Source organism: Thunnus thynnus, chromosome 22 (assembly GCF_963924715.1).
Source record: "Thunnus thynnus chromosome 22, fThuThy2.1, whole genome shotgun sequence".
Taxonomy (NCBI): domain Eukaryota; kingdom Metazoa; phylum Chordata; class Actinopteri; order Scombriformes; family Scombridae; genus Thunnus; species Thunnus thynnus.
In genome coordinates, this window is record NC_089538.1 from 22,893,851 (window position 1) to 22,903,822 (window position 9,972).

At 36.9% G+C, this 9,972-nt stretch overlaps 1 protein-coding gene across 1 annotated transcript in view; it reads right to left on the reverse strand.

Moving 5' to 3' along the window:
* Positions 1-5,794: 5,794 nt before the first annotated feature.
* LOC137175013 (myelin-oligodendrocyte glycoprotein-like) overlaps positions 5,795-9,972 on the reverse strand; it is a 56,416-nt gene continuing 52,238 nt past the window's right edge. Inside the window, exons 6-7 of the mRNA XM_067580640.1 lie at positions 9,318-9,367; positions 5,795-7,701 (exon numbers count right to left, since the gene is read on the reverse strand). The gene's annotated coding sequence lies outside the window, so the exon portion shown is untranslated. The remainder of the gene's footprint in view (positions 7,702-9,317; positions 9,368-9,972) is intronic.

The window sequence follows — 9,972 nt, forward strand, 5'->3', positions numbered from 1 at the left end:
ACATTATATGTCAGAATATTATCATGATTATCTAATAAATGTACAATGGGCCAGATACCTTTTTCCATCATTAATGGAGTGTTGCATGTATTCATACCAAAGACAAAAGAGCTTGTGTAAAAGATATGGAAAAAAGGTTGAAGCCAGTACAATTAATTTTTTCAGACAGCAAATGTGTTGATTCATAATTAATAACAATATATGATTATTATGTGGCCTGGACAAATTGTAAAATTAAATAAATCATCATCATCACAAGCCTTCAAGCTCTTCAGTTAACTCACAGCATCAGTGACTATTTTTGCTGTAGTGGAACAGTGAAACTACCTCGTTCTATCTGCTCTGCCTGTTTACAAGAACAGAGCTGCTGCTGCTGCAGATTTAAAAAAATATACTCACTGTGGTCAGCAGCTAAGATGATGATTTTAAGCCAGTTTTACTTAAAGCAGACACACTGAGTTTACATCCTCAACTACTAATGCAGTAACATTAAATAAATGAAACCACTATCATTATAATTACCTGTTCATTGAACAAAATACAAAACATTTGTGATTTATACACAAGTAACCCATTGTTATTATGGCACATTCAAATTAATAAAAAGTAATGTTCCGCATAACCTTTTACATGAAAATAACATAACATCAAATGTTCAATTGTATTGTTTTTGTTCTTTGGGAATCACATTAAAGCACACATTTGAGGCAAGGCAGGTTTATTTGTGGCACAATATGAGGAAATTCAGTATTTTACAAAATTTAAAAAAATACAAGAACAAGACCAATAAAACAAAAGAGGAATATAAAATTAATAGAACAGTAAAACACATTAAAAGTAAAGGCAGCAAAAGGATAAAAAAAAAATTATGAAGTTTCCTTTACTGAATTTATTTATCAGGGACCATGGACAAATTACATTTATCTCAAACAAAGAGAAGAGATGCTTTGTACCAGATTAACTACTAGCTTATTTCCATCTGTAGTCCCTGGGCAGGTGAATAGAAACAATAAAACAGAGCAAACCTATCATCTCCACTACAAATGGACCAACAACTTATTGACATCCACGCAGGAATATGTGCAGTGCGGCTTTAAACTTTAATTAAAAGCCATGGCAAACAAATGTGTCTTCAATTTGAATTCAAAAGTAGTCAGCTTTGAAGCTAAAAGCAGCTTCACAATGTTAAACTTTAAGAACAACAACAAGCCAAGAAAACCAGCTGACCTGAGAGCTCTGGAAGCTTCATAATGTTCCAGAAGATCTGAGATGAAATATTCAGAGACTTATGGACAAGCAGAAATACGTTAAAGTTGGTTCTTTGACATACTGGCATATGCTCTGATTTTTACCTTTACCCAAACAGATAAATATCCAAATCCATACAATCACATTTGCAGTTCTCAGCTCTATGCTGCCCCCCCAAAGGATCAATATTGCTAGTAGCAATGTACACAAGGTATTTATGGACAGGACTATAATTCAGTTTCACCTGTTAAAACCAATCCAACTCAAACAATCCTCAGCAAAGGCTACCTTTTGAAGGTTAAAATGCAACTTCAGTTTAAATTGTGTGACATATAGTCTATTCAACTCTATGGTCATTTTAGATGAGGTGATTAGAAATAAATTATCGCTATAAAAATAAAGTATTTTTTGTAAATCTACATTATAAAGGACTTTCTCATGACTATGTGTGTCTTTGCTGTACTTAACAACTGTTTTTCATCAAAAATTATTCAAACTGTTCAAACCTTTTGTTGAGGTTCATGGATCCTCTTTTGTATTCATCTCTCTGAATGGTCTGACTGGAGTTTCTTTTGTATATCATCTCTCTCTTTACCTCATTCAGCTGTTTATTCATTTGCTCCTTGCAGTTATCTAATGCTTTCTGTATCCTGTAGTTGTTTCGTTTTGTAGTCTCAACAGAGAATGTCATGTGACTCACAGTTTGAGCTCTTCTAGGAATTGGATCAACAGGAAACTCAAACATTAAATATAAAAAAAACTTTCAGGGTAGAAGTTAACGATGACTACCAAGATGCATTTCTGCAAGAAATAGTCAAATCACTGAGCTTAAAGTTGCAATACACAACATTCAGCCACTAGATGTTGCACTACAGCACCAACATCTCAGACCAAAACAAACATGTGTTGTTTATTCAATAAAGTTGGGGGTAATTTGAGAACGTTTGTGACGTGGCCGCCATCTTGGAAACGGAGGCGGATGACACGGAGGGACTAACATGCACTAATATGCATGCTCACATACATTAACATGCCTGCATGGCCGGTGTATCCACCAAAACAAAGAACAGAGAAGATTTGACAACAACATGCACAGAGGGAGTGCAACTTCACTCACTGGTAAGGACGCCATTACTATGAGATATCTCTACATTGAAAACTGTTGTTTTCTGACAACTAATATGGCTAAATACCATTTATTGCACCTTTAAAATTTGGTCATGTGCATGCATGCTGATTCTAAAGTTCCAGTTGGCAGCACTCAGTTTGTAGAGAGGCTCAGGATAAAACAACACTGTTACTGAAGGCATGGAGAGGAGACAGGGGGACACCACTTACCTGCTTCTAAAACATGTTCAACACGATGCTGAGCAAATGCATTGGTGGGTTTTTAAGTCACTGCCCTGAGTGAAAGTTTTCCCACATTGCTCACAGCAGTATGACTTCTCCCCAGTGGAAATGCATTGGTGGCATTTTAGAGTACTGCGATCAATGAAAGTTTTCCCAATCTGTCACAACAGTGCGGCTCCCTAGTGTGAATGTGTTGGTGGGTTTTTAAAGAACTGCCATGGGTGAAAGTTTTCCCACATTGCTCAAAGCAGTACGTTTTCTCTCCAGTGTGAATACATTGGTGCCTTTTTAGAGTACTAAGGTCAGTGAAAGTTTTCCCACATTGCGTGCACCAGTATGGCTTCTCTCCTGTGTGAATGCGTTGGTGGCTTTTTAGAACGCTGTTCTGAGTGAAAGTTTTCCCACGTTGGTCACACCTGTGAAGTTTCTCTACTGTATGAACTTTCTGATGACTCTTTAACTATTTTGATGTCGTGAAGGCTTTGTCACAGTGCTGACAGCAGTGATGTCTGAGTCCCTTTTTTCCTGTTTGTTTCTATGACAACAGACAAACATACAGAGAAAGAAAGAGAAAGAGTGAGTGAGATAACATGGTGGAGTGAGTGATCTAAAACCATAAATAGAGTTGCATCATGGAAAATGTAGGATCAAAAGATTTCAGGCTTGACTCCGACCACAGACTAAAGTCCCTTTCACACATGCACTGCAACCCGGAAATTTCCATCCGGAGGACGTGCATGTGTGAACATAAGTGTTAAGATGTAGTGTAAATAAAGTACAACTTACATTGCTTAGTTTTATTACATGTGATTGGTTGTTTATGAGTCATGTCATGTTTCCTGTACTGTGATTGGCTGTGGAGCGGGAGCTAAGAGGAGCAGGGGTCGGGAAAAAGAAAACAGAGTGAGTGAGCGGCAGTGATGAGGGAGCTTGGAGGGAAAGCGAAGGAAAGAAAAAGACTAAGAGAGATGTAATAAGATTTACAGTGCAAAGTGAGTTTGCAAGTTATAATGCTGTATAAATTAGATCATTAGACTGCAAACCAGTAAACACTGGATGTGTGTACTGTGAGTAGTGAAGTAGCATGTCACACAGTAGTCAATATAGTGTGGTTAGCCTTCCCAGCTAGGTAGCCTAGCTAGCTGCCAACGAGGGACTTTCTGAACTGCCCAGAAAGCATTTGGACTGCTCAGCTAGCAATTTGAACTGCCCCAATAGTGCTTTGGTCTGCCCAGATAGCGCTCCAGGTGACCAGGATAAAGCCTGGTAGCGTCTGTGGCGATGAGGGAGAAGATTTCTTCAGTCCACCATAGTCAGCCAACAGCCCGCCATCAGCTGCCAGTTTATTCCATCATGCCTAGCTGTGTAACATCAGGACTCTGTGAATTGTGTGTGTGTTTGTGTGTGCGTGTGCGTCCGTGTGTGTGTGGGCCCACCAGGTTATTAAGTGTCAGTTAAACGGTACCATAAGATTTCATTTTTTATTCTTTGGGGTTGCTTTATGGGATTTAGGGATAAGCAAAAAAGTACTTTAAAAGATAAAATACTGTAACACAGGAAGGTTAGAGGGACACAGATAAGATTAATTTGTGTGAGTAAAAATTGGTTTATTTTTGTGAAAGTTCAGTAGACTGCTCTTTTCTTGGTTTACTGTTATCTATTTTAGTGCAAACCTTTTATTTTTTATTAAATATTACTATTTTCCTCTTTAGTTAATACATTTTGAGTTAATTTGTGGGGACATAGTTGGATTTATTCATCGTCATTTAAATTCTCTGCTGACATAGTTGTTCTGTGCTTTCATTCCTTCTCCACAGGTAGTTTTCCTGACCTGCTGTATTACAGTAACAGCCTGACTTTTTACTGCCCCGTCAGATCAGCCGACCAATCAATACACACTTTGGATCAAAGGGGTGTTGTCGTCCATTAAAACACTTCTGTGTAGGATACACCTGTGTTTCCTCGCTCCTCGTCTCCTCCAGGTGCATTTAAGGGATTGGAAGATCCTCTAAGATGGCGGAGGGAGATCGGTTTCCGTGTCATGGAGGAGAGAGGACGCGAGGAAGCATAGAATTAACGTAATGAAAAGCACCTAAGGTGGCGGCAGCAGCAGGAGGAACAAACTCCAGTCAAGTTGGACAGTTTCCAGCAGCCTTTTAAGAATATACAGGAAGTCACAGAAAAATTTACATCCTGTTAGATCTGATCCTGATTTAATAAAATGTTATCAGATCAATCTACTCAAGCTTAGTTGCTCAATCAATAACATTGTTTTAATGGTGTTCTGTATGACAGAGTACAGCCTATTAAAACAGACTTGTGATAAATCAAAACGGCATTTATACTGTAATCGCCAATATTAGGCTATAAAATTATTTTACATAGAAATTCAGCTGATAGCAGTCATAGATATATCAAGATAATGAAAAAAAATCAGATGAAATTAATTTATTTTTATTCAATGTTATTTTTATTCCGTTATCTTGATTTGAGTTTTTGGAAGAGGTCTTGGTATAAACTTTTAGCCTCCTGTCTCTCTTGCACAGATGTTTATTTACTTGAATGTATATCTGAGTAGCCTATATGCAGGTAAAAGTGTTTTATGTGTGAATGTCATTTGAACATATGAAATCTTTAAATGTGTTAGGTAAAAAAGTATTTTCTAATGTGAAACAAATAAAGGAATAAAGTAGAACATCAATCAGTACTCAAACTACAAGGGGGCAGGAGCAGAAATACTTATATCCTTTATCTGTCAATTATTTAGACTGTCAGGGCTTCACATCTGTACAGAGGAGAATCTTTATGTCACTCTTGTTACCAAAAGTTTTATGTCATTTCAGTTCACCATGCAGACGAGAATTAAATTATGATTAAAATATTCATATTGTGTCTATCTTTAATATTTGGTTTGGTTTGGTTTATGCCTCTGGCTGATAAAAATTGCCATCAACACATCTGAACTCTTAGTACACGATCAGACAAATGAAATCAGAATCTTTACAACCAAAACAAAAATGAAGAGTTTCTATAAGACGTCATGTTGTTGATTAAACATCTGAGCCAATCAGCTCTTTGATCAGGTGACAGCCAGGTGTCTCCCATCATGCCCTGATCCTTGCAGTCAGTGGAGAGCAGCTTTTTTAAAACTTTATTTAGAACAACAGGGTTAGGGTTAGTCTCTCAAATCCACATATCATTTCAACAAGTCTTTTAATGAAGGGTTTTTGTACAGCCTATACACTTTCAAAAAATATGTTGGGAACAAAGACAAAAGAGGTTTGAGAGAAGGGAAATTTTTTTAAATTCTTTTTCTTTTTACAAATGACTAAAATAAATAAACTGAATAGTTTTCTTAATGTTTGATAGAGTTAGATTACATGTATATCAGTGCAGAGGAATTGAGAAGATATGTACCATTTTTATTTAAGCTTTATTTAATCAATCTCTTTTTCAAGGAAGACCTGAGATCAGAATGGCATAAAAAATAAGCAAACATAAACAACACAAATAAGGCGAGACAACATCAATTAACAAGATAATTAATAAAAACCGTCACAAGAGTCATAAAAATATTGCATAATAAAGCTTTAAATTCTCCAAGAGAAATGAGTATAAACTCTAAATTTTTACATTATAATTTATATTCCAGAATATTAATTCTATTTACACTCCCAGATTGTTTCTACTTTATTCCCTAACTTCACATCTTGATCACTTGTACCTACATATATATATAATATTGGACTAATCACATGTCTCCCTGATAGTATTACATAATGGATAAGAAACATAAAGTGCTTTAGACTCACAAGTTAGTTTCTAAACGCTTTGCTCGTAGACATTGAGTGTTGTGGAAAATATTGAGCGATGGTCAGCACCTCAGTGGAGAAAATGTACACGAGCCTTTGATGTCTTAATGCTGAAAATGTTTATTGAAGCACTTTGTCAAGCGGAGAACTGAAACAGTGAACATCAAGGTGTTCTGTCCAAGATGCTATCTCTTTATGTTCTGCCTTCTGAGGGTCTGACCCTTAGTCTTTAACAGATCAGCCTACAATATGAAAAATTAGTCTAATTGGTTCTCTAGTTTCTAAACAAGGAACTGCATTTTACCTGTGTCAGTTCAGGTCACTTGCATGGAACTTCAGGTCACCGTCAGCACATTCTGGCTACGCATTCATCTATCTGTTGTCTAGGAAGGCCCCCTCCGACCTTGGTAACCATGGCAATGCTGATTTACCCTCTCTCAGAGAGGCTTCAGCTTCCCCAAAACACAGAGGGTTCCCGAGTCTCAAGTAGAGGAGAGAATGTCTCTTTCTACTTTAAGAGTTACAGTGTGACCTCAAGGCCCAGGCTTGACCCATTGTAACCCAATTTGTAACCCCTAAAGATAGAAAATTCCATAACACTGAGGACAATCAGTTTTTGTTGTTAAAACTTGAGGTGAAAAAAAGCTTGCATGTCAGAACCAGTCCAAAGTCTTTAGGAAGGCCCTTCATATTGGGAGGGTGACATGCAGTTCACTATGGAGTCCTTGACCTTGTCCTTGTCCTTGACAAAGTGTAAGGGGCGTAGGTTTGTTAGCGGCCCTTCTCGCCGCCATTCAATCAACTACCTTGCATTTAGAAATCCACAGACAATAGTTAGGTGGAGATCTCTGATTGTCTGGTATTGCAAGACTAAAAGTCAAGACTAAACTTTTGCACAGTACTGTATATTCCAGACATAAAATTTTGATTTTTACAATTTTACAGTTGTTAAAATTTAAAGTATTTTAAACACTAGCTGCATTTACATTTACTTGACCATAAAAAAGACACTATACAGTAGCACCTCCTCTTAAGAAAAAAAGAATGATAGCAAAAATGAAAATAATAAAACTAATTAAAAAAGAAAAGAAAACCTGATAAAAAAATGACATGATTTGTAGTTTGGTGGCTAATTTAGGTTAAAAGCCAATATTAGTCTAAAAAAGTGCAACGCTCCACAAACCACTGAGGACCGTTGTCCTCTTTGTAATCTTGAGACTCCACACCCTCCGACTGCATAAACTTCCATCACAGTTGTGTCCATGGAACTGTTGGTCTCAGTCTCAGTGTGCTGTGGAGGTGTGACACAGAGAGCTCATAAAGAAACAATAAAATAAAAATCCAAAAGATATCCAGCACGAGACTGGAGGCAATTACCAGTATTATAAACAAAAAGTATTAAATGATGTTCTGCAGTAAAATATTCCCTCTGACTGCTTGTTATATGGGCAACACATCCTCATATAAAAACGACATATAAGTCTTTTCAGCGCCCTCTAGAGGACGGATGGGGACTAGGAGAACCATCCAGAAGAACGAATGATGTTTTATGGTGTGACAACGCTGTGGTTAAGGTCTGGTTAGATTTAGTTAAAAACCACTTGGTTAAGGTTAAGACATCCAACCGTGGCCACTCGCAGTATCTTTCATGGTGAAAGAAATTTGGTTGGAACTGTAGGCGAACAGTGGTCTCCTTCAGCAAAGGCCTCTTTTTGCCTTTTTGCCATCTTCTAACCATCCCCCCTACCCCCACCTCCTGATAAGGAAGTCACCTTATACTGATGTCACCTGAACAGCGTCACTTCCCCCGGGTCATAAGTACCACAACTGCTAGATCACGTAAACGTAACTATTAGTCATTTTTACCGGCCTGAATTTTAGACCTATACTGTCGTTTGTCTTGTGAGGACGGACTGAATATATGACATCATTAGGTTATTAATACTGAAGCATCAGTGTTAGAGCAGCATGTTACTGTTGTAGCTGCTGGAGGGGGAGCTAGTTTCAACTACTTTATATACAGTTAGCTAGTTTAGTCCAGTGGTTCCCAACCTAGGGGTCGGGTCCCTCCAAAGGGTCACCAGATAAATCTGAGGGGTCGTGAGATGATTAATGGGAGAGGAAATAAATGTTTTTTGGGGGATAATATTGGATAATTTTACATTCTTGGACTAGACTTGGACTTTTTTGTTAGGAGTCACAAAACAAAAAGCCTCTGATTTAATAAATATAACTCTTAATCTGACAAAGTATCTAATAACGACTGTCATACTGTCAGATAAATAAAGTTGAGTAAAAGTACAATAATATAATTCTCTGAAAGAGAGTTAAGTAGAAGTATTAAGTAACATTGAATGGAAATACTCAAGTACAAGCACCTCAAATTTGTACTTTACAGCTCAGTACAGTACAAGTACAGTACTTGAGTTAATGTACTGTTAATTTCCACCACTGTATTTAGTACCACTTTAAGACTTTGTATTTATCATTTATAATCAGTTATTAAGTAAACAGTTAATAAATGCTTTATAACAAATATAACTCCGGTGAACACAAGCTGCTGTATAAACAGATAATGAATGACTAAATGGTGAAACACAGTTGTAATACTATCAAATGTGTCTTCATAGCAGATATAATAAGAGAAGATATAATTGTTGACAAATACTGTGTGCATTAATAAGCGCTTAAAACGTCTTTATATCTGCTTATTACTACATTGTAGTGTGTTATAAACCATTTATTAACCATGTATGTGCTGCTTTTAAATGTTAAATAAGGGGAACTTCTCTATATTTTGGAAAATCCCACATCTACCTAACAACACATTTGGCTTAATGCTGCCTCCACCTGCAAAACATTCAAATAAGCATTTTATGAGGTATAGAAGAGAAAATGAGGACTCACAAGAATTTGGTTCACCACTGGGGGTCAACATTCGGTCACCTTCACTTGCACTGAGGAAAAAAATAAAGACAAAACACTTTCATTACAAAATATACTGCAGTGTTCATAACAAGAGTGAACTTAAAGATTTAGCTCTCGAAATGTGTTTTGCTTCTTGTTCCTTCACTTAGAAGTTTGAGCTTCACTGTGTAGAATGATGTATGTGCAGAGTTTCACACTAGAGGAAGGACCGTTTTAGATGTTCACCTTAAATCTGATTTGTGACATCATCACTAGTTTGGAGCCAGTCATAGTTTGAATGAATCCCTTCATTCATAATTATACTTCAGTAGAAGTACAAAAGCATAATATGTGTGTATATTATTATTATTATGATGGTGATGATTATTACTGATGCATTAAGCAGCATTTTATTGATTAATTACTTGAGGTGGAGCTAATTAGGCTACAATTAACTAAACATCATATTTTTATAAGTCATCATATGGTTTGCATGTAAAATCTAATTCAAATTCAAAACTCTGACACTCGCTTACAAAAGAGCAACTAAAACAGCTCCCATGTACCTGAACTCCTTCATCCAGGTCTTACCTCCCTCTGCTCACTAAGCTCTGCCAATGAAAGGCGTCTGGTACCTCCACCACAACGGGACCCT